Source organism: Ornithorhynchus anatinus, chromosome 2 (genome assembly GCF_004115215.2).
Source record: "Ornithorhynchus anatinus isolate Pmale09 chromosome 2, mOrnAna1.pri.v4, whole genome shotgun sequence".
Taxonomy (NCBI): domain Eukaryota; kingdom Metazoa; phylum Chordata; class Mammalia; order Monotremata; family Ornithorhynchidae; genus Ornithorhynchus; species Ornithorhynchus anatinus.
In genome coordinates, this window is record NC_041729.1 from 120,381,390 (window position 1) to 120,406,541 (window position 25,152).

Sequence of the window (25,152 nt, forward strand, 5' to 3'; positions counted from 1 at the left end):
CCTGGGAAAGGTGTAGGTTTCAAAGATAAGAGAAAATATCTATCAGAAATAAATATGAGGAAAAGATGAGTTGTGATGCCACTGTGAAACACAACTTGAAGAATATGATATAGCTATTGATTGCTTGGGAATGACAAGGGAAGATAGACAACACTGATGTGCAACTGCTACAGATGAAATGACTCAATTTAGACAGAATTGAAGCCAATAAATAGGAAGTTCATACAGACAACATGAAAACTCCTATCTAAACCAAGGAAAGTTTACATAGTTATTTCATCCTTTTTTTTTTTTTTTGCCTGTGGGACAGCATTATCAACGCATCTGAAAATATGTAATAGTAAGATCACACACATATAGTAAAGCACCAACACAGGATTGCTCTTTATATTAGATTGTAAATTAAGGTTATGTGACATCAGAGAGAGGTGACTATAAAGTCAAAATCATATAACAAACATTAATGCATATCACACATCTAGCCTGCCAAGATAGAAAAAAAAATACTTTTACAAAGGGAAATTAATGAGAACACAAGAGCAGTAAAACTCTTGTTTCTTATGGGAATTTTAGCCCAAATAAATTCACCCTCTTTCCTGTCGTTAGTCACTCTAATCATGTCAACCACTAATTGGAATTTTCTTGTGGGTAAGCAACATGTTTTTTGCTTTTGCCAAATTTTCTCAAGCTCTTAGTTTAGTGCAAAGCACTAAGTAGCTGCTCAATGAATATTATTATTATGATTTGACAAGCTGTAGGTATATAAGCATGACCAGAAGTAGAGAGCATAATCACACTTTTTAGGGGTCTGACCCATAACCTTACTGATCTAAAGCAGAAATACTAAAGATCTTATCTTTTGCTTTCAGTCCCCAAATTCTGGTCACTGTCCATCCTAAAATGAATGAATGAATGGAAAATAATAATAATGTTGGTATTTGTTAAGCACTTACTATGTGCCAAGACTGTTCTAAGTGCTGGGGTAGATACAGGGTAATCAGGTTGTCCCATGTGAGGCTCACAGTCTTAATCCCCATTTTACAGTCGAGATAAGTGAGGCACTGAGAAGTTAAGTGACTTGCCCAAAGTTACACAGCTGACAGGTGGCGGAGCCAGGATTAGAACCCATGACCTCTGACTCCTGAGCCCGTACTCTTTCCACCGAGCCACGCTGCTGACCGTGAAACCTGAGTTACTGGGAAAATCATACTCTCTCATGCTCAGGTTGTGCTTAGCATTTTAATCCTGCTCAGTTTTTCAGCAGAGGTGAATATGCTGAGGTTAGTATGCAGGCCTAAACTTAGCATCACCCCTTCAGGGTTTCTTTGCCATTCTTCTATTTATGTAGGCTGCTGGTACTTAGCCCAGTGAATGATGGGTACTGATGAAAGTAGGAGTCTGCCTCCTTGCTACCTTGGATCTGAATGCCCACATTTGCCTTCTCCTTCCCCTCCAAAGCAGTGGGGAGGCAGCCTTTCTCCTCACCTGAAATGTACCAAGGGTCACATTGTTTAGCAAGGGTCACATTGTTAGACCATGATTGAAAATCTGCATGTAAACCAGGTGGAACTTCATTTTTCCTAGGGATCTCTGGAACTTTGTAGTGCCAGTCTTTATAATAATTTGACTTGTATACTGCCTGCTCCCTTCAGTCTCCAGCAGCCTCGGCCCCTGCCAGCTTACTACTAATAAATATGGTATTTTTAAAACACATACTATATGCCAGGCACTGTTATAAATGCTTGGGTAGATACAAGATAATCAGGTGGGCACAGTCCATGTCCCACATGGAACTCAGAGTCTTAATCCCCATTTTACAGATGAGGTAACTGAGGCACAGAGAAGTCAAGTAACTTCACCGAGATCACACAGTCTTAATCCCCCAGAACTGAGGCCCAGAATAGTTAAGTGACTTGCCCAAGATCACACAGGAGTCAAGAGGCAGAGCCGGGATTACATTTCCCGTAAATAGTGATCAACTTTACCTGGTATGGATTGTGGGTTTTACATTTAGAATCAATCAATCGATGATACTGATTGAGCATTTACTTTGGGCACAACATTTTATGAAGCACTTGGGAAAGTAAAATGTAACAGAGTTGGTAGATACTAACCCTGCCCGCAAGGAGCATACAGTTTATCAGGGGAGATGATATATACTAAAATAGATAAGGGATGGGGAAATAGTATAGTATAAGAATATTTATTCATTCATTCAATAATATTTATTGAGCGCTTACTATGTGCAGAGCACTGTACTAAGCGCTTGGAATGAACAAGTCGGCAACAGATAGAGACAGTCCCTGTCATTTGACGCGCTTACAGTCTAATCGGGGGAGAGGGACAGACAAGAACAATGGCAATAAATAGAGTCAAGGGGAAGAACATCTCGTAAAAACAATGGCAACTAAATAGAATCAAGGCAATGTACAGTTCATTAACAAAATAAATAGGGTAATGGAAATATATACAGTTGAACGGATGAGTACAGTGCTGAGGGGATGGGAAGGGAGAGGGGGAGGAGCAGAGGGAAAGGGGGAAAAGAGGGTTTAGCTGTGGAGAGGTGAAGGGGGGGTGGTAGAGGGAGTAGAGGGAGAAGAGGAGCTCAGTCTGGGAAGGCCTCTTGGAGGAGGTGAGTTTTAAGTAGGGTTTTGAAGAGGGCAAGAGAATCAGTTTGGCGGAGGTAAGGAGGGAGGGCGTTCCAGGACCGCGGGAGGACGTGGCCCAGGGGTCGATGGCGGGATAGGCGAGACTGAGGGACGGTGAGGAGGTGGGCGGCAGAGGAGCGGAGCGTGCGGGGTGGGCGGTAGAGAGAAGGGAGGAGAGGTAGGAAGGGGCAAGGTGATGTAGAGCCTTGAAGCCTAGAGTGAGAAGTTTTTGTTTGGAGCGGAAGTTGATAGGCAACCACTGGAGTTGTTTAAGAAGGGGAGTGACATGCCCAGATCGTTTCTGCAGGAAGATGAGCCGGGCAGCGGAATGAAGAATAGACTGGAGTGGGGCGAGAGAGGAGGAAGGGAGGTCAGAGAGAAGGCTGACACAGTAGTCTGGCCGGGATATAATGAGAGCCCGTAGCAGTAAGGTAGCTGTTTGGGTGGAGAGGAAAGGGCGGATCTTGGTGATATTGTAAAGGTGAAACCGGCAGGTCTTGGTAACGGATAGGATGTGTGGGGTGTACGAGAGGGACGAGTCAAGGATGACACCGAGATCGCGGGCCTGAGAGATGGGAAGGATGGTCGTGCCATCCACGGTGATAGAGAAGTCTGGGAGAGGACCGGGTTTGGGAGGGAAGATGAGGACCACAGTCTTGCTCATGTTGAATTTTAGGTGGTGGGCCGACATCCAGGTGGAGACATCCTGGAGGCAGGAGGAGATGCGAGCCTGAAGGGAGGGGGAGAGGACAGGGGCGGAGATGTAGATCTGCGTGTCATCTGCGTAGAGATGGTAGTCAAAGCCGTGAGAGCGAATGAGTTCACCGAGGGAGTGAGTGTAAATGGAGAACAGAAGAGGGCCAAGAACTGACCCTTGAGGAACTCCAACAGTTAAAGGATGGGAGGGGGAGGAGGCGCCGCCAGCGAAGGAGACCGAGAATGACCGGCCAGAGAGGTAAGAGGAGAACCAGGAGAGGACGGAGTCCGTGAAGCCAAGGTGAGATAATGTATGGAGGAGGAGGAGATGGTCGACAGTGTCAAAGGCAGCAGAGAGGTCAAGGAGGATCAGAATGGAGTAGGAGCCATTGGATTTGGCAAGAAGGAGGTCATGGGTTACCTTAGAGAGAGCAGTCTCGGTAGAGTGGAGGGGGGACGGAAGCCAGATTGGAGGGGGTCTAGGAGAGAATGGGAGATAAGGAGATAAGGAATTCTAAGCATCGATTGTAGACGACTCGTTTTAGGATTTTGGAAAGGAAGGGTAGTAGGGAGATAGGGCGATAACTGGAGGGGGAAGTGGGATCAAGAGTGGATTTTTTTAGGATGGGGGAGACGGCATGTGTGTTCATATTTTTACATAACTACTGTGGAGCCAGGGTGAGTATCGAAGTGCTTAATGAGTAAACAACCGAGTTTATTAGTTGACACAGAGGGTAAGGTGGGTAGGAGAAATAAGGGGTTTAGTCAGGCAAGCCTTCTTGGAGAAGATTTTAGGAGGGTTTAGAAATACATAATAGAATGCTTTATTAACTATAGAGTTGTGTTCCTAAGAGAAAAGCATTTATTCTGATATGAATGTTATGTGCTCCTTAGGATCCTGTTCAAAAGAAGCACAGAGAGGAAAATGGAGACATGACTTCTTCCAGAATTTCATATAATAATTTTAGGCCAATATACTATTCCCACCTACTGCCCTTTTTAAAAAAAATATTTTAATTGCTTACTATATGCCAGGCACTAGGGAAGATACTGGATAATCAGGTCAGACACAGTCCCTGCCCCACTTGAGGCTCCCCATCTTAATCCCTATTTTACTGTTGAGGTAACTGAGTCACGGAGAAGTGAATTGATTTGCCCAAGGTCACACAGCGGACAATTGGCAAAGCCATTGTCGGATCCCAGGTCCTTCTCCCAGGCCAGTGCTCTATTCAGTAGGCCACACTGCTTCTCTAGAACATAAACTCCTTGTGGGAAGGGATTGTATCAACCAACTCTGTTACACTTTACTGTCCCAAGCACTTAATACAGTGCTCTGCACACAGTAAGCACTCAATAATTAAGATCGATTGATTTTCCTGCATTTTAGTTGATATTAATGCCTTGTTCCAGTTCATATTTTTATATTTGTTTTTTCAAAAAGGCTGTCTTTAAGGAAGTAATATAATGGGTATTCGCAATCAAAAAACAAGGCTATGTAAGGATTTTCTCCTAAGTCTGTGAGCTGACTTTAGTTTTTTTCTTCACATCAGAGGGCATACATAAAAATAGCAGTGAATCTCTTCCTAACATAGCTCAGATCGTAATCTGTCAGGAACAAGTACCAAATCGACCTGAAGCCTCTGATTTGAATAGTGCCAGCAGTAGTTGATTGCTTGTTAGCCAAAATGAAAAAAAAAAAAATGAAAGGGTCAACCTTTACCAAAACACTTTGCTGTGGCCTCCTTTGTATCATTCCCATGGTTAGTTAAATCCCATCAAACAATGTTCAGAGATGTACTTTCTTTGTCACTGACAAGACTGAGTATTTTACGATCAGCGTTGAGGAAAGCAAAATAAATGCAAGTAAACTTATTGGTTCAAACAAATATATGCTTCAGTAATGGATAACACCCATGAACAAAACTTCAGTACTCTTAGTACTAGTTTAATGAAAAATGCATGCGTGTATAGTGTTTCCCTTCATATAAGATTATGCTACTCTAATTTACGGAAATCTTTTTACATCACAGTGCTTGGACTATATATAAGGAAATTAGCCTTATGAATTTTTTTTTTTCTGAAATCAACTTCAAAAATAATGAAGTCCAATTTCCCAAATCATATGTTCAGTGTACACTTCTAAGGCATTTGTGGAAAAATATCAATAGAAAAAGAAAGCACAGCATATTTTTTCCATTTATTTCATAAGAAGGATGAGAAGACATAAAATGGCCATTCATCCCCTTAGAAAAAATCATGAATCACGCTATTTAATTTATTATGTCTGAAAATCATGTCATTCTTTTACTTCATGTTGGAAAATTCCATTTCTAGATACATTAAATTGCTTACAATTCAATTTAATTGAATGAGAGAAGAAAGCTAAGTAGCATAGTGGACAGATTTGTTCTTCTAATTTAATTACCATTTTTGATTTTAATTCTTTTGTTGTTTCTAGATGAAGGTCAACCACAGAGAACAGTTACTGCTCTTCTTTCTGCTAAGGTAGTAGGGCATATGAATAGATTCCATTACAGAAATTGCCACAGATAATTTTATCCCTTCTGCTTAGCACTTTCTTAGGCATAAAGAATTGTGTAGTAGTAAATAAAAAATTAGTCTTTCGGCTGTTATATTTAAAGAGAATTTTTAAACTTCTAAAATTCTTTGGCTATCCACAATTATCTATAAAATCTGCATAGAAACAAAGAGGCAATCAAAGAAACTGCTGTTTTTTGTCGATAATATCCAGTTAGCTGAATAATCCTGTTGCTGATGAATACTTAGACAATTTCTCATGTATTTAGGGGCAAAATTGCAGAACAAATATCTAAAATAATTTTAGGAAAATATATATTGTTTTGCCTGTTAAAACTATTGGTGTAGAAAATAGTATTGACTATGGAATTTTTAATAATTACTGAATGGCACTTTGGAAAAAAAAGTTCTGATAAAAAGTCTCCAGTTCAAATTTATGATCAAATATAAATTATCTTAAAATTTGGACATAATTCTCAATGGCGAGGTGTCTTTATATTGGGTTAGCTTATAAATTGTTCCATATTTTCATTTGTTTTAATTTCCTAAATGAAATTACCCCTGTGTCTTTGAAACTGTTTCATTTAAGATTCAGGGAAGCTGCACCTTTGCTTAAGGGCCGGTAGGCCAGACTCCTACCAAATTGGTCAAATGGATGTCAGATGAAGGAGAGCTGTTCATAAGGACATGTGCTGTCCTAATTTGGGTAAGTGCTTGGATTAATGAGGTAGTAGCTTGAATAAAGGGAAAGGACAGATTTTAGTGATATTGTGAAGATTTAACTGAGAGGATTTACTGATACATTTGGAAAAATCATTTCCTCACTTATTTTGAAATGAAAATGGACTGAGTTTACCTTAGGGATCACAACCCTGGAGTTAATCCAAATATGGTTAAAAGTTCCCATAGTGTGGTTTAGTGTATAAAATATGGGCCTGGAAGTCAGAAGGACCTGGGTTCTGGTCCTGGCTCTGTCAGATTTTCTGCTATGTGACCTTGAGTAAGTCATTAACTTCTCTGACCTCAGCTGCCTCATCTGAAAAATGGGGATTGAAACTGTGAGCCCCATGTGGGACAGGAACTGTGTCCAATTGGATTAACTTCTATCTACCCCAGCACTTAGAACAGTGCTTGGTACATAGTATGTAACAAGTACCATTATTTTTATTAGCATTAGCAATAAGGGCATCGATAAAGGCTAAGCAAGTAGTTTTAAAGGACCAGAGACGACCTTGGCCAAAGAGCTGCTGGGTTCCTGGAGGTACTGTGTGGAGAACTAGAGAAAGGTACAGAGTTGGGAGGATGCTGGGAAGCCCCAGCTGCTTTTCTGGCCATTCAGATGAATTATTGGAGGACTGTGACCGCAGCAGGACAGAGTCAGGGAGGTGCCCTAGGAAATTGAGCAGTAGAATCTTCCAGCGTAATATCAAAATGTAAAGTTTAAAATGTTCTTCTAATTTAATTACCATTTTTGATTTTAGTTCTTTTGTTGTTTCTAGATGAAGGTCAACCATAGAACGGTTACTGTTCTTGTTTCTGCTAAGGTAGTAGGGCATATGAATAGATTCCATTACAGAAATTGCCACAGATAATTTTATCCCTTCTGTTTAGCACTTTCTTAGGCATAAAGAATTGTGTAGTAGCAAATAAAAAATTAGTCTTTCGGCTGTTATATTTAAAGAGAATTTTTAAACTTCTTAAATTCTTTGGCTATCCACAATTATCTATAAAATCTGCATAGAAACAAAGAGGCAATCAAAGAAACTGCTGTTTTTTGTCGACATTATCCAGTTATCTGAATAATCCTGTTGCTGTCATCTTGGTGCATGCCCATAATCTCCCTCCCACCCTCGTTGCTGTGGTGTTTCCCGAGCTAAAGATTGTCCTTGGCTGTGACACTGAGAGGTGGCACTGATCTGCAAAGGGGGCTCCCTGGGGATGATGATAATCATAGACTGTAAAACCATTGTAGGCAGGGATTATCTCTCTATTGCTGAACTGTACTTTCCAAGTGCTTAGTACAGTGCTCTGCACACAGTAAATGCTCAATAAATACAACTGAATTGAATGAATAATAATAATATGGTATTTAAGTGCTTGCTATGTGGCAGGCACTGTACTAAACTGTGGAGTGTATATAAGGAATTCAGATTGGACACTATCCCTGTCCCACATGGGGCTCGCAATCTTAATCCTCGTGTTACAGATGAGGTAACTGAAGCACAGAGAGGTTGAGTGACTTGCCCAAGGCCGTACAGCAGACAGGTGGCAGGAACTGAGATTAGAGCCCATGTTGTTCTAACTCCCAGGCCCGTGCTTATCCATTATATGCCATGCTGCTTCATATGGGGGTAGTCAGTCAGTCAATTGTATATACTGAGTGCTTACTCTTTGCAGAACACTGTTCTAAGCACTTGGGAGAGTAAAACAATAAATAGACACATTCCCTGCCCACACAAGTTAACAGTCTAGAGGGAGTGGCAAACATTAATATAAATAAATGACAGATATGTACATAAGTGCTGTGGGGCTTAGAAGGGGGATGAATGAAGAGACCAAATAGGTGTTTTGAGACTCCAGGGCGGTTCAGAGGAAGGGGCTGAGGTGGGGAACAGGCAGATTGGTGTACATGTTGTCTTCTAATTACGTGGACCCACAAAAGCTCTAATCTGACCTCATGGTTAGAAATCTTGCACTTTTCGCTCCTCTTTACTAACCTACTCACTATACCTTTATCTTGCCACTGAGTCTGTCAATGGGCCGGGACTCTCTATCTGTTGCCGATTTGTACATTCCAAGCGCTTAGTACAGTGCTCTGCACATAGTAAGCGCTCAATATATGCTATTGATTGAATGAATATATCAGTTGAATGAGAGAGATGATTCAAAGATAGTGCCAAGTTTATGGGCTTGTGAGATAAGAAGGATGGTGGTGCCTGCTACAGTGATGGGAAAATCACTGGGATTGAGTGGGAAGATAAGGAATTCTGTTTTAAGTTTGAGGTGTTGGTGGGACATCAAAGTAAAAAAAGTCTTGAAGATAGGAGGAAATGCAAGACTGCACTGAGGAAGAAAGAACATGGATGGAATTTGAGAATTGGGAATCATCTATTGTCCCAAGGTGAACCCAGGTTACCCACCATCTCAAAGTCAAATGCTATCTTGTGACTGCCTGAAACAGCAAGGCGGAATTAGGAAGTGCGGGTGGGATACCGCCCCCACAACCAAAACCACTAGATTGACAGTCCAAGCCAGGAGTACAGAAGGTGTTCCTCGCCCCTGTGCCAATCAAATCAGGTATGGAGGTGGCGGAAGAGCAGAGATTGGATAAACTGAGGCCGGAAGCTGGAATGGCCTAGGAGCACGGATAATAAATACCTATGGCCTCTCACCTTCTGGCCAGCCGATCAAGACCCGCTCAACACTCGTCGGGCTGGAAGCTAAGCACTTCATCAGTGTGTAAGTTATAAATGGATTTCTCCCATGTGGGAAGCGCTCATGGGTGGAAGCTAGCTACTTAAGCATGTGCGAAGAAACCATAAGTGAATTCCTCCCAACTGGGACATTCGTGGGTGGGGGCTAGCCACCTCCCCATGTGTGAACAAAGCATAAGTGAATTACTTCTGGGTGGGATCTGGGTGTTTTGCCATGCATGAGTACTACATAAGTATTTTCCTCCGGCTAGGGAAGTTCTAATATCATTATGTAAACATATTTCACCCAAAGGGGAGGTTCAATTTGACGCTTTCAAAATAATCAAATAATTCAATTTGCTATATCCAAAATAATCAACTAATTCAGTTCACCTCATAGAATAAATGTTGTATAAAACTGAGTCTTACTGTCCCTGGTCTCTCTCTCTCTCTTTCACCACATCAATTCCTGAAAGAACCTATCCCCGGGCGATAAGTGACATCTACATAGTAGTAGTAGTTGAAGCCATGAGAGAGAATGAGTTCTCCTAGAGAGTTGGCGTAGATGGAAAATAGAAGTGGACTCAGAACTGAGCCTTGAGAGACTCCCACAGTTGGATGATGGGAGGCAGAGGAGGAGTCCACAAAAGAGACTGAGAATGGGCAGCCAGAGAGATGAGGGGAACCAATAGAGGCCAGTGTCAGTGAAGCAAAGTTTGAATAATGCTTCCAAGAGAATAATGCTTTGACAGTGTTGTTGGACAAGTCATGGAGGATTAGGATGGAGTAGAGGCCGTTGGATTTGGCACGAAGGAGCTCATTTGTGACCTTTGAAAGGCTGGTTTCTGTGGAGTGAAAGAGATGGAAGCTAGATTTAAGGGGGTCAAGGGGATTATTGGAGGAGAGGGACTGGAGGAGACAGAGGGTGTAGACAACTCAATCAAGGATTTTTGAAAGGAATAGCTGGATGAAGATGGAGCAATAACTGGAGGGAGTTTTGGGGTGAGGGGAAGGTGTTTTTAGGACAGAGAAGACATGGGTATATTTGAAAAACAGTGGGGAATGAGCTATTGGAGAGTGAACAGTTGAAGATGGAAGTCAGAGATGGAGGAAGGGAGGGGATATGTGTTTTGATAAATTTTGAAAGGATTAGGTCAGATATGCAGATGGAAGGGGGTGGATTTTGAGAAGAGTCAGGAAATCTCTTGAGATACTGCTAGGAAAGCTGGAGAGTTGAAGAAGGGGTAGGAGGAATGAGGGACTGATCAAGCTCAAGACTGATAATTTCAATTTTCTCAATAAAGGCGGCGACCTGGTCATTAGGAACAATGGAGGGGGGAACAGGGGATTTGAGGATGTAGCTAAATGTCTGGAACAACTGGTGAGGGCAACAGGCATGGGTGTCGGTAAGAACACAGAAATTAGTTCATTTGTTCAATAGTATTTATTGAGCACTTACTGTGTGCAGAGCACTGTACTATGCACTTGGGAGGGTACAATATAACAATAAATAGACATATTCTCTGAGAGTGATCTTACATTCTAGAGGGGGAGATAGACAATATAAATAAATGAATTACAGATATGTACATAAGTGCTGTGGGGCTGATTTTACCCAGTAGAGGAGAGGGCAAAGTTAAAGAACATGAAGGGTGAACTTGAAGTGGAAAGGTTGGCTTGATATCTAGATTGCTGCCTGCAGTGTTCTGCAGCTTGTTGTACAGGAGCCTGAGAAATAGACTGTGGAGGTGATCAGGGCTATGTGTTACTGGTATTAGATTGACAAATAGATCGGGATTTTTCTACAGGCTGAAAGTAGAAATGGATTCGTTTATGTTTTGTTAAAAAAACGAATTCAAACAATGATTAATTCATTGAATATATTAAGCACTTAGTGCAGGGAATCATACTAAGATTTTGGGAGAATAACAATAAAGTAAGTAGACATATTCTTAAGGAGCTTGCAATTTAGTGAAGGAGATAGACACTAAATAAACTACAGTAACATAAGAAAAGGAAGACACCACTCTAGTCCATACTTTACTCTGCTGTCTGGATCATTTTATTTTTAATGTACCATATCTCCCTACTTCTTGAATACTTCCAATGGTTGCCCCTCTATCTCTGCACCAAGCCATATCTCTTTACCATAGGCTTTAAGGCACTCAGTAAGTCATTTTCTTCTTGCCTAACCTCACTAATCTGCTTCTGTAACACAGCCCACACACTTTGTTCATCTAATTAATGCCAAACTGCTCATTGTATCGCAGTCCCATCTGTCTCACTGACAACTCCTTGCTTGCATCCTCACTCTAAACTGGAAACCCAACCCCCTCTCTAACAGACCCCTCTGTCCCCACCTTCAAAGCCCTACTGAAATCATATCTGCTCCACGAGGTCTTTGCTGATTAATTACAACAATAATAATTATGGTATTTAAGTGCTTACTATGTGCTAAGGACTGTTCTAAGCTCTGGGTACAAGGTACAAGGTAATTGCGTTGTCCCTCGTGGGGCTCACAGTCTTTATTCCCATTTTATAGATGAGGAAACTGAAGCACAGAAAAGTTAAGTGGCTTGCCCAAGGTCACACATCAGACAAGAAGCAGAGCAGGGATTAGAACCTGGGTCCTCTGACTCCCACACCCGTGCTCTTGCTACTAAGCCATGCTGCTTCTCCTTCAGTTCCCTGTTCCCCTGTTCCTTCAAGTCCCCGAACTATTGGCCGACCTCTCTGTATTTGTATGTAACCCTTAAGCATTATTTAACTCATCCCATCTCCAAACTAACAAAATGTATGTGTGTGTATATATATATATACTTAGACTCTGATGCTTTCCCAACCTGAAATTTCTTTTATTGTCTGTCTCCCCTACTAGACTATAAGCTCTTTGAGGGCAGGGATGATATCTAGCAACTCCACTGCGTTGTACCCTCACAAGGGTTGAGTACAGTTTCCAGCACAAAGTCCTAAATAAATATATTTGGTTGACTGAGAACAGACAATGTGGTAGATTGGGTAGTGTTCAGGCATTTGCCCTGAGGCAGAGGAAAATTTGCCTCTCTGTTCCATTAAGCATGATGTCATTTTGTAAGACTCCACACCCATAAACAATTATTCAGTGTTATTTATTGAGAGCTTACTATGCAGAGAACACTGTACTAACCTTTTGGGAGAGTACAAATATAGTGTTCTAGGCTTCACCAACTAAGCCCTCATTTACCTTACTCTCTCTCTCTTCTGCGTTGCCTAGACACTTGGATATGTATCCTCTAAGTCTTCACTCCACCCTTTGCCCCACAGGGCTTATGTACGTATCCATAATGTATTATATTAATATCTGTCTCTCCCTGTAGACTGTTAACTTGTGGGCAGGGAATGTGTCTTCCAGTATCATTGTACTAAACTCTCCCAACTGCTTAGTACAGTGCTCTGGACACAGTAAATTCTCTACAACTATCAAATAGGTTGAAATCATTGCTACACTGTTTGAACTTGCAGCATAACATAACATCCAGAGAAAAGTAGTTTAAAAACCTCAAATTGGAGCATTCTTCCAAGGGGATCTGGGAGGGTCTTCTCAGCCCATGCTGCAGGTCCCTGCTACCATAAGTGACACTTTCAGTGCAGGCTGTGTAGTTTAACATTTCCAACTGCAATGTTTGTTGTGACAGCCCTGCCGCTTCTATTGTTGCACCAATCCCGCCACCCCTAATCTCTGATGTGCCTGTACCACTGGCTCAGCTCACTCTCATTCATTCAATAGTATTTATTGAGTGCTTACTATGTGCAGAGCACTGTACTAAGCGCTTGGAATGTACAATTTGGCAACAGATAGAGACAATCCCTGCCCATTGATGGGCTTACAGTCTAATTGGGGGAGACAGATGGACAAAAACAAGGCAACCTAATCACAATAAATAGAATCAAGAGGATGTACACCTTATTAAAAATAAATAGGGTAATAAAAATATATACAAATGAGCACAGTGCTGAGGGGAGGGAAGGGAGAGGGGGAGGAGCAGAGGGAAAGGGGGAAAACAGGGCTTGGTTGAGGGGAGGTGAAGGGGGAGCAGAGGGAGCAGAGGGAAAAGGGGAAGCTCATTCTGGGAAGGCCTCTTGGAGGAGGTGAGCTCTCAGTAGGGCTTTGTAAAGGTGAGAGTGGCAGGTATTGGTGACAGATTGGATGTGTGGGGTGAATGAGAGAGCTGAGTCAAGGATGACACCAAGGTTGCGGGCTTGAGAGATGGGAAGGATGGTCGTACCATCCACAGTGACAGGGAAGTCAGGAAGAGGACAAGACTTGGGAGGGAAAATGAGGAGCTAGATTTTGGACATGTTTAGTTTTAGGTGGCGGGCAGACATCCAGGTGGAGATGTCCTGGAGGCAGAAGGAGATATGAACCTGAAGTGGAGGGGAGAGATTAGGGGAGGAGATGTAGATTTGGGTGTCATCTGCATGAAGCCGTGGGAGCAAATGAGTTCACCAAGGGAGTGAGTGTAGATAGAGAACAGAAGAGGGCCAAGAACTGACCCTTGAGGAACCCCAACAGTTAGAGGATGGGAGGGGGAGGAGAAGCCCGCGAAGGAGACCAAGAACGAATGGCCAGAAAGATAAGAGGAGAACCAGGAGAGGACAGAGTCCGTGAAGCCAAAGTGAGATAAGGTGTGGAGGAGAAGGGGATGGTCGATAGTGTCAAAGACACTGAGAGGTCGAGAAGGATTAGGATAGAGTAGGAGCCATTGGATTTGGCAAGAAGGAGGGCATGGGTGACCTCTGAGAAAGCAGTCCCGGTAGAGTGGAGGGAACAGAAGCCAGATTGAAGGGGGTCCAGGAGAAAGTTGAGTTGAGAAATTCAAGGCAGCGAGTGTAGATGACTGGTTATAGGAGCTTGGAAAGGAATGGTAGGAGGGAAATAGGGCGATAACTGGAAGGGGAAGTGGGGTCAAGAAAGGGTGTTTTTAGGATGGGGGAGACATGGGCATGTTTGCAGTCAGAGGGGAAGAAACCATTGGAGACTGAGCGGTTAAAGATAGAAGTTAAAGAGGGGAGGAGGGAAGGGGCGATGGTTTTTATAAGGTGAGTGGGAATGGGGTCCGAAGGACAAGTGTAGGAGGTGACACTTGCAAGAAGGGAGGAGATCTCCTCTAAGGATACTGCAGGGAAGGATGGGAAAGTAGGGGGGAGAGTTGGAGGGTATAGGGGGAGAGGTGACTTTGGGGGACTCAGACCTGATTGTGTTAATTTTCATGATGAAGTAGGTGGCCAGATCGTTGGGGGTGAGGGATGGGGGAGTGGGAAGGAGAAGGAACAGGGCCCTGAGGAGCTAAATAAAATTCTGGAACAATTGGCGGGGGTGACAGGCATGGGAGCCAATGAGGGAAGAAAAGTAGTTTTGCCTGGCGGAGGAGAGGGCAGAGTTAAGGCAGTAAAGGATAAATTTCCAATGTATAAAGTTGGCTTGGTGCCTGGACCTTCGCCAGCAGCGCTCAGCAGTTCGAGCATAAGAGCGAAGGAGGCAGACAGAGGCAGAGACCCAGGGGTTAGTGGGTTAGTGGAACAAGAGCAGTGGAGGGAAAGAGAGAGGTGAGTGAATTGAGATGAGTAGAGAGAGTGGAGTTGAGAGCAGTGACCTGATCATCGAGAGTGGGAAGAGAGTATAGAGAAGCAAGGTGGGGAGAGATGCTTTTGGAGAGACAGATGGGATCAAGAGAGCAGAGGTCTCTGTGGGGGAGTAATACAGATTTGCAGGGGGGAGAGAGTGTGAGAAAGGAGGCACGTGAGAAGGTTATGGTCAGAGAGGGATTTCAGAGTTGGTGAGGGAGGAGATAGAGCCGGTAGGAGATAACGAGATCGAGAGTGTGATCAAGTTGGTGAGTGGGAGAAGTGTAGTGGAGCTTGAGGTTGGCAGAGTTGAGGAGTGATAGCAGGCGGGTGGCAGAGGAGTCACCAGGTACATCCATGTGGTTGTTGAAGTCTCCGAGGATCAGAGTGGGCAGAGAGAAGGAGAGAAGGAAGACAAGAAAGGGGTCAAGGTGGTTGAAGAAGTTGGAGGTGGGACCAGGAGGGCGGTAGATGACAACTACAAAAATCTGGAGGGGGTGGTAGAGGCGAATGATATAGGCTTCAAAGCAGGGGAAGGTTCCACTTCTGATCTGCCCCCTCTGACACTATTCCAATGTTACTGTGCCAGTGCTACTGGCCCAGCTCCCTCTGATGTTGTGCCTATGTCACCTGCCCTGGTGACACCTGTTGCCGGGGACAGGTTATTTCTGAATCGGTGCGACGAGAGATAGGCCGGGGATGGAAAACCTTAGTTTTGTATAGAATTTACACCGCAGGGCGAATCGAATTAATTATTTAGATGCGACAATCGGCCTTCCCTTTTGGGGGAAACATGGTGTTAAAGCTTCCTCTTTGGGAGGAATATTGTGTTAGAGCTTCCCTAACGGGAGGAATACACTGGTATGTTACTTGCGTATGGGCGGGCACCAGGGCCCGCCCAGGCAGAGCTCGCTTATGGTTTACTCACAATGTGGTGAGGCGGCTAGTTCCCACCATGTGCACACCCACTCAGGAGGAACCCACTTAGGTGTTAAACCCACTTGCACGTTAAAACCCACTTAGATGTTAGACCCACTTGTACATTAAAACCCATTTATGGCGTTAAGTTCGCATATGCGCTACTTGCACTTGGTGAGGCGACTAGCTCTCACCATGTGCACAACCACTTGGGAGGAATCCACTTTTAAATGTTCATTCTACTTATGCGCTGAACCCACTTATGCCTTAGACTTACTTTTGCTTTACACTCCCGTGTGCGTTAAACTCACTTGCGTGTTACCCTTGCTTATACGCTACCCACTTACGCACTAAACACGAATATGCGTTATACTCACTTATACATTGCCCGCATATGCACTAAGCTCACATATGCGTTACACTCATACGTTACCAACTTATGCATTAAACCCAGTTATGCATTACACTCACGCGTCCCGCAACCCATCTCTGTGCATTGTTCCTGGTGGCAGAATGGCATCTGGTGCTGTGGGCAGGAAAAGACACGTGGGTGGCTGTTGCTACTGCTGTGATCCTTCATGAGAGACCCGACCACCAGAGGTGACAGGTATTTATTACCTGTGGTTTGGGTGGTCCCAACTTCCTTCCTGTTCAATCTCCACCCCTCCCGCTCCCTCCCTTTCCATACCGTATTCCATACGGAGGTGAGAGGCACCTATCTTCCCATCCCGCCCCCTCTGGCCAGAGAGATTATGTCACTGATGGCATTTTGACCTTGAGGTAGCCGGTGCCCGGGTCCACCTTGGCACACCTGGTCCCTCTGATGTTGAGCCCATGACGTGGCCCTGCTGTACCAGGACCACAGACAGCCTACTTTAAGGTTCCTTGGGACATTTTCTGCATTCACTCACTTATCATATTAAGCTGGCCCAGTTAATACAACAATTCTAAGATATAGTCTCTGAACATTCTTTTTTACTTGTTTCTAACATAACTTCAGTTATTTGACTTTGATTTGTCTAGCTAAGTGTTTATACTGAAGAAACTCCTGAACACACCCAAGTATTTCAAACTTTTTATTCCAGTCACTTGACAGAGCAAACTACTATCAACATGTTGATAACAAAACAGTGACATTTATGATGATTGATGGAAGACACTAAATGTATAAAAAAGCTGTGTTGTGATTTCTGACTCCCCTATCCATGGTATATTGTAGACTCCTGTGGCTACATCAGTTTCTTCTCAATATAGCATACGTATCCTATGACTAAATGACAAAGATAATGGATCCAACCATTTGCAAAAGACTCCTGTCCACTAACTTGATATTTCAGATGGTGAAAATAGTATTTTCTCCAGCAAAATAACAGAAAGAGGTATGAATCTGATGTATCTGGGTTTTATATATGATATATTTCACCTGAAAGTACCATTTTTAAAGCTATGAAGCATTTGTGAATTTTCTTAAGTAGAGGAAATTTGTAGGAAAACTCCTTCCTACTCTATTTTGTGACCTTAGCTCTGTCTTTTTATAGATTGTAAACTCTTTATGGATAGGTAGCATGATTCCCAACTTTGTTGCATTGTGGTCTCCTAAGTGTCCTGTGCATAGTAAGAGCTCAATAAATGTGTCTTTAGTCTTGAATTTACATTACCATTGTAAGTTAGAATAGATACTCTTTCATTCAGCATATTCCTTGGTCTTAGAATTAATTTTAAACAGCGATTTTTGTGAGAGTTCTTTAGAGAATGCCAATTCCACTAGTGATTACTTCATTTTCTGTGAAAAATTGAAATTGCTTTATTTTAAAAGGATGAAGGTCTTAAGAACATGGGGAATATTGTGTCTGTATTTGAAGTGGTCTCATTCTTTTCATACTGAGTGTGCCCGATATCCTACAATCCTGTTCACTCAAAATGTCTTGTATACAATGTGATAAAGGAATATAACCTGGTTAGAGGATGTTAAGTCCTAATATTTACAGATGGAATATTCATATTTTTTTTTTCAGATTTAAAATACTTCCAACATGCCTTCACATTCACATGTGATAAAAGTTTAAGGAATAAATAGTTTATCACACACATATCAGTTACAGTAGTTATGTATAGATATATATATATGCATAAATATGTATAGATATATGCATATATATGAATATATGACATATTAGTCTAGATTAAACCTATGATTTCAATGATAGAAGAAAAGGAATTAACAATAACTAATTGTTCAGTCTTATTGTAGATTTTCCTCCTGGACAGCTCTTTCTTTGTTGTAATTTGTGTCAAATGATTCAAATCCCTGTTGGGAAATACTAGTCAAATAGGCCATTCATTCAAAATATAAGGACTGTTCACTGTTCTGTAACATGCTGTGGAACGGGGAACATCTAATTTTAGATTGTTGACACTTTGAGTGAAGAAAACTCAATCAATGGTCAAGTCAATCCAAGAATGTTCAGATATGCAGGTTCTTCTTCAGAAAACCGACTGGCTCCATCTATCCCAAGTCCCCCAGGACCTCAACCTGGTTCTGCCTACAAGTTGCCCTGGACCCCAGATCCAGACTATTTAATTTTGCTCATCTTTCCTCTTCCCTCTATTCCATGCCAATTTGGGGCCTTCTTCCCCTGCAAGTAGAAAGATGACATCAAGTAACATTCCCCAAGTGTTTACAAAAACATCCTTGTAGTATCTTTTTTACCTCAAAAGAGGCATCAGTAAGATGAATATTCACATTTTTTATGTTTTGATGGTGGATCCTTTGACTCAAGGTATAAGAAGCATATACATTTTACAGAAATAGCTTACTACTTAAAATGTAAAGATTATTATATGTGAAATGTTATTTGAAATCTCAAGATTTCTAACACATATACCAATTGCAATGGAATTAAAAAATCAAATGTAGTTTCTGTAGATGTTATGATGAAACATGAAAAAGTCATTTTTTTGTGATTTAAATGGAATTACAAATAAATACACAGCTCTCTTGAACTCCTCATTCTCTCCCTACTGAGATGTTTGAGGCAAAATAACTTAAAACTCTCTTTACTTCATCAGTCTCATGTTAAATGGCTTCATACTCTAGACATTGAGCAGTGGTATCCCTCTGCTTTTATTGACAATAACTCCAGTTTCTAAATAAATCATTATGGTAAAAATCCACAAGCTATTATTGTTGTTAATATTTAGAACACAAATTCCCAAAGAAAACTTCAAAATTAAATAAAAAAGTTGCTCAGCATTGGTCTTGGGTATCCTTTTAAGGGATTCTTTCACTTATGTCCCGGGTTTTTTGGAAATACCTGTTGATAAAGCTTTTGAGGTTAGGATTTTCGTGTTCCAGAGCAACATCCTTTAAGTACCTGCAAGTGATTGGAGTAATTGAAATCCTCAAACTCTCCTACAACCTCACTTTTCTGATTTCATCTAGCTCATCACTGACACCTAGCCACGCCCACACCCCCTACCACCACCACTCCCCCAACCTTCAGAGCCTAGTGAAACTCCTTCTCCTCCAAATCTTCATTTCCCCAACTCCCTATCCCTTCTACCTTACCTATACTTGACTCTGTATCCTTTAAACACTTGATTTTTACCCAACCCTATGGACAGGGAACATGCTAGTTATTATATTTCATTGTACTCTTCCAAGTGCTTAGTACAGTGTTCTGTGCATAGTAACAGCTTAATAAATAACAGTGATTGATTGATAGGCTGAATGGAGATCACTTTGGGTTCCAACTTTACTGGAGCTAAAAACAATGACTCTGAGGAGCCATTGATAGCTAGATGCCGGTATGCTTCCTGGATAACCTCTAGTGACAGATACTGAACAGCCATCTAATCACCAAAAGCCTTGGGTGTTCTTAGGGACACATCTAGCACCTGGACCAAGTTTAATGTCCATGCATATTGTGGGGTGATAAGAGGGAGAAGGAAGGTAATGTGTCTACAGACTATAGCAGAGAATATTTACTAAAGACTTTTGTTAAGTAAACATTTTCTAAAGATAAGCAATGTGGCCTAGGAGAAAGAGCATAGGCCTAGGAGAGGACCTGGGATTCCAGTTCCAGCTCCACCACTATGTGTTACCTTGGGAAAATCACTTAACTTCTCTATGCCTCAGGTTTTTCATCTGTAAAATGGAAATTAAATCCTAATCCCTCCTTCCTAAATTGTCTCTCCCATGTAGGACAGATATTGTCCCACCAGATTGTCTTGTATCTTCCCCAGCACTTAATTACAGTGCTTAGCACAAAGTAAGCAATTAACAGCCACCATAAAAAAGACTTAGACCAGTGTCAACCCTTCTGTAGAGGTTATCTTGTTAACTTCTCATTTGATGAGCCTTGAAGCTGCTACAACTACTATAGGGGATATGGCTACAAATAATGAGGTGATAAGAATGAGAACTATGCCTTGAAGCCCAGCAGTTGTGAACTTATTTATATCCATCAACGGCACATATATATATATATATACATATATATATACACAATATACACATATCTATTCACATATTTGTTAATTCATCTGTATATTCAATTATTATATTTATTTATTCATCTGATTATGTTTATTAATATATATATTTCCCATGTTAGAGTGTAAGATCCTTGTGGGTAGGAACATATCTCTTTATTTTGGAACTTCTTAAACACCTATACAGTATTGTCCCCAGTGGATACTTACTAAGCACTGTTAATACTATTAATTCAAGAGGTTTTCCTATTTGGTCAGTTATTTTCTGCTGCTCAGGCTACTGCTAATCTGTGTAAATGAATGTTAGAGGACAGGCTGTGTGTGTGTGTGTGTGTGTGTGTGTGTGTGTGTGTGTGTTGCATTTGTGGGGAAGGTCATAGGGGCTGGGTTGTAGGGGACTTGGATGAGATGGTTAATATGTGAGGAGGTAAATAATGGGTATAGGTATACTACAGGTGAAACCTTTCCAGATTAGATTCAGTTTTTGGAAATATGGAGAAGTCATAATAATAATAATAATAATAATTGTGGTATTTTAAGCACTTACTATGTGCCAGGCACTGTTCTAAAGTGCTGGAGTAGATATGAGCTAGTTGGGTTAGATACACTTGTGCCTTTCATAGTAGGGAAGAATAGGGTTCCCTAATTCTGTTTTTCCCTTTCTGTTTCCTATGGTCTCAGCATGTTCACAGCAGTGTTATTTACTTGAACAGAACACAAAACTGGAATTAGGAATACTTAAATTCAAATTCTGACTTCCTGTCCTTCATTAAGTCACCTAACCTCTTTGGCTATTCTCATGTTTGTGAAATCACTATGATTAACCTCAGTCCTCTCTCAGCCCCTTGAAAAAATATGTGTGAAAGTCAGATTCCTTTTTCCAATTTGGCACAGATCAGAGACCTTAAGATATATGTATGTCATCTTATCTATATGTTTCACGATTTTGTGTGACAACATTGTTTTGTCAAATGTTAGAGATAAGCACTAATCTGCCTCATTGTTTCACTCACTTTAACCTTCTAAACTGACATTTTTATTAGTATTGTATGCTACTCCTATTCCTATTTTTGTCATCATCATCATCATCACTGAAGTCTGTTCAGTCTTGAGGTTAATGATTGCCCCTGAAAATGGGTTAGTGGAAAAAAATGCATATTTCAACGATATTAGGGATCATGTCTTCAAGTCTGTTGTCCTCTTTCAAGGGCTCTGTTACTTTAGGTGCTTGGTTAATTTCATATTTCTGCTAAAGATAATTAACTACAGTTAATTAACAGTCCAAGTGATTATAATCTGAATCAATTAGTATTTTTAATATTTAAAGGAAACTGGAAAAATTGTAGCACATTAGCACAATTTAAAGCTAAATACATTTCATACTCTGCTGCTGTATGTTTAGAAAATATGAAAATCTGAGTCAGTCATAGGACCTTTAGTCATTTTAATGTATTCTCTTTCTATAATGGATTCCTAGGCTAAGGACCTACTGATATCCTGATGTTTATAATTTTATCTAATGGGTCTTAATATTTTGGGCCTCCATGTTTCTTAGTGGTCTGGAATGCCATTCAAAATTTACTTCATTCATTCAATAGTATTTATTGAGCGCTTACTATGTGCAGAGCACTGTACTAAGCGCTTGGGATGAACAAGTCGGCAACAGATAGAGACAGTCCCTGCCGTTTGACGGGCTTACAGTCTAATCGGGGGAGACGGACAGACAAGAACAATGGCACTAAACAGCGTCAAGGGGAAGAACATCTCGTAAAAACAATGGCAACTAAATAGAATCAAGGCGATGTACAATTCATTAACAAAATAAATAGGGTAACGAAAATATATACAGTTGAGCGGACAAGTACAGTGCTGTGGGGATGGGAAGGGAGAGGTGAAGGAGCAGAGGGAAAAGGGGAAAATGAGGCTTTAGCTGCGGAGAGGTAAAGGGGGGATGGCAGAGGGAGTAGAGGGGGAAGAGGAGCTCAGTCTGGGAACGCCTCTTGGAGGAGGTGATTTTTAAGTAGGGTTTTGAAGAGGGAAAGAGAATCAGTTTGGCGGAGGTGAGGAGGGAGGGCGTTCCAGGACCGCGGGAGGACGTGACCCAGGGGTCGACGGCGGGATAGGCGAGACCAAGGGACGGTGAGGAGGTGGGCGGCAGAGGAGCGAAGCGTGTGGGGTGGGCGGTAGAAAGAGAGAAGGGAGGAGAGGTAGGAAGGGGCAAGGTGATGGAGAGCCTTGAAGCCTAGAGTGAGGAGTTTTTGTTTGGAGCGGAGGTCGATAGGCAACCACTGGAGTTGTTTAAGAAGGGGAGTGACATGCCCAGATCGTTTCTGCAGGAAGATGAGCCGGGCAGCGGAGTGAAGAATAGACTGGAGCGGGGCGAGAGAGGAGGAAGGGAGGTCAGAGAGAAGGCTGACACAGTAGTCTAGCCGGGATATAACGAGAGCCCGTAATAGTAAGGTAGCCGTTTGGGTGGAGAGGAAAGGGCGGATCTTGGCGATATTGTAGAGGTGAAACCGGCAGGTCTTGGTAATGGATAAGATGTGTGGGGTGAACGAGAGGGACGAGTCAAGGATGACACCGAGATTGCGGGCCTGCGGGACGGGAAGGATGGTCGTGCCATCCACGGTGATAGAGAAGTCTGGGAGAGGACCGGGTTTGGGAGGGAAGATGAGGAGCTCAGTCTTGCTCATGTTGAGTTTTAGGTGGCGGGCCGACATCCAGGTGGAGACGTCCCGGAGGCAGGAGGAGAGGCGAGCCTGAAGGGAGGGGGAGAGGACAGGGGCGGAGATGTAGATCTGCGTGTCATCTGCGTAGAGATGGTAGTCAAAGCCGTGAGAGCGGATGAGTTCACTGAGGGAGTGAGTGTAAATGGAGAACAGAAGAGGGCCAAGAACTGACCCTTGAGGAACTCCAACAGTTAAAGGATGGGAGGGGGAGGAGGCTCCAGCGTAGGAGACCGAGAATGATCGGCCAGAGAGGTAAGAGGAGAACCAGGAGAGGACAGAGTCCGTGAAGCCAAGGTGAGATAAGGTATGGAGGAGGAGGGGATGGTCGACAGTGTCAAAGGCAGCAGAGAGGTCAAGGAGGATCAGAATGGAGTAGGAGCCATTGGATTTGGCAAGAAGGAGGTCATGGGTGACCTTAGAGAGAGCAGTCTCCAGGTACTTGTGGTCTACTTAATAATAATAATAATAATAATGTTGGTATTTGTTAAGCGCTTACTATGTGCCGAGCACTGTTCTAAGCGCTGGGGTAGACACAGGGGAATCAGGTTGTCCCACGTGGGGCTCACAGTCTTAATCCCCATTTTACAGATGAGGGAACTGAGGCACAGAGAAGTTAAGTGACTTGCCCACAGCTCCATTATTTGGTGACAAATGTTTGGTGTTTGGTGACAAGTAGTTGCTAATATATTGTGTGTAACTTCTGAGTATAAAGGTCAGGAATTATTTTCATAGAGTGATGCTGTTCTGTTGGCATTAAATCAGCTTTCCCTAGCAATTGCAGGTTTGCTACTGCAGATCTCATTCTTCACACAGGTTAGTCAGAGAGTACCCAATGTGACAGGTACTTAACAGTTCTAAGTTTGTATTTTGATTAATTAAAGCCAAGTAGATCATGAGATGGTGAGCCTGCCTTCAGAAAGCTGTTTAGTGGAAATATTTGTGTTTTTTTAATATCTCTTGGTTTTCACAAGAAGTGGGTAAGACTCACCTGGCTGTCCCTAGTCATTCTGTCATTCTCTAGTATGGCTTACCAAATGGGTGAGGTCAGTCAGCCAGTCAATCATATTTATTGAATGTTTACTGTGTGCAGAGCACTGTACTGAATGCTTGGGAGAGTACAATATGACAATATGATAGACACATTTCCTGTCCCAAATAAGATCACAGTATAAGATCCCTCTCGTTCACCCCACACATCCTATCCGTTACCAAGTTCTTTGGTCAGAAAAGATGCGCTACTGCATTTTCAGAGGCAAAGTGTGCAAGTTTCCAAGAGCTAATCTCTCTATCACCTCCGGAAGGAGGTCTTACTGTCAGGCGCATCATCTCTGAGCTGAAGGACAACTCTACTAATGAACAGTAGGAGTGATTCCTGCAACAAAATTTCTTTCTCTAGCTTGTTGGCAGAGAGTGTGTCTACCAGCTCTGTCACACTGTACTTTCCTAAGCACTTAGTACAGTGCACACAGTAAAAACTAATAAATATGATTGATTGGCATTAGTTCCTTTGATGCTCTCTGTCACTTGCTTTCTTCTTCCCATCCCCTTGTTCCCTTTCTTCTCTTACTCTTATTTTCCTTGGGGACCAAAGAGCCACTCTTACTCGGCCAGTTCCAGCTAATTCACGTACTTCCTCTTGTCACTGTCAAGAAACATGCAAAATAAACAATCTGTTCCCAGGCCTTTGAAACTACAGTGCATGTTACCTACATCAATCTTTAAAGCTTAAGCCACTTTGGACATATACAGCATGCTGAAATCTGTGCTTCATTGGGTCAGTCTTGTAGAAATGCAGATTTATAATTACAATTACTTTATGGAAAGCCTAGCAACCAGGCCACTTCTTATACCTTCTTAGATCCTTCTCAAGAGAAACGCTATTTTATTGTATTAAAGCAAATTGTTTTGAATTTAGATTTTGAAGTAGTTTTCAAGTAGCTGCCAAAAGATGTAATTGCAGATGTTTATACTTTATGTTGAAGGAAGGATTAGATTTTAAAATAACATTTCTCAGCTAACACCCAACACTTTTCTAGTCCTTTTGGGATTAAGAACATTTTCAAAATGACTAGCACATGGAGGTCTTAGGGAAGTATTACATTTTTTCAGGAA

At 42.2% G+C, this 25,152-nt stretch overlaps 1 long non-coding RNA gene across 1 annotated transcript in view; it reads left to right on the forward strand.

The window, feature by feature from the left end:
- LOC114818215 overlaps positions 1-6,582 on the forward strand; it is a 30,109-nt gene extending 23,527 nt beyond the window's left edge. The window contains exons 2-3 of the long non-coding RNA XR_003766056.2: positions 5,803-5,849; positions 6,472-6,582. This is a non-coding gene — a long non-coding RNA (uncharacterized LOC114818215). The remainder of the gene's footprint in view (positions 1-5,802; positions 5,850-6,471) is intronic.
- Positions 6,583-25,152: the final 18,570 nt, after the last annotated feature.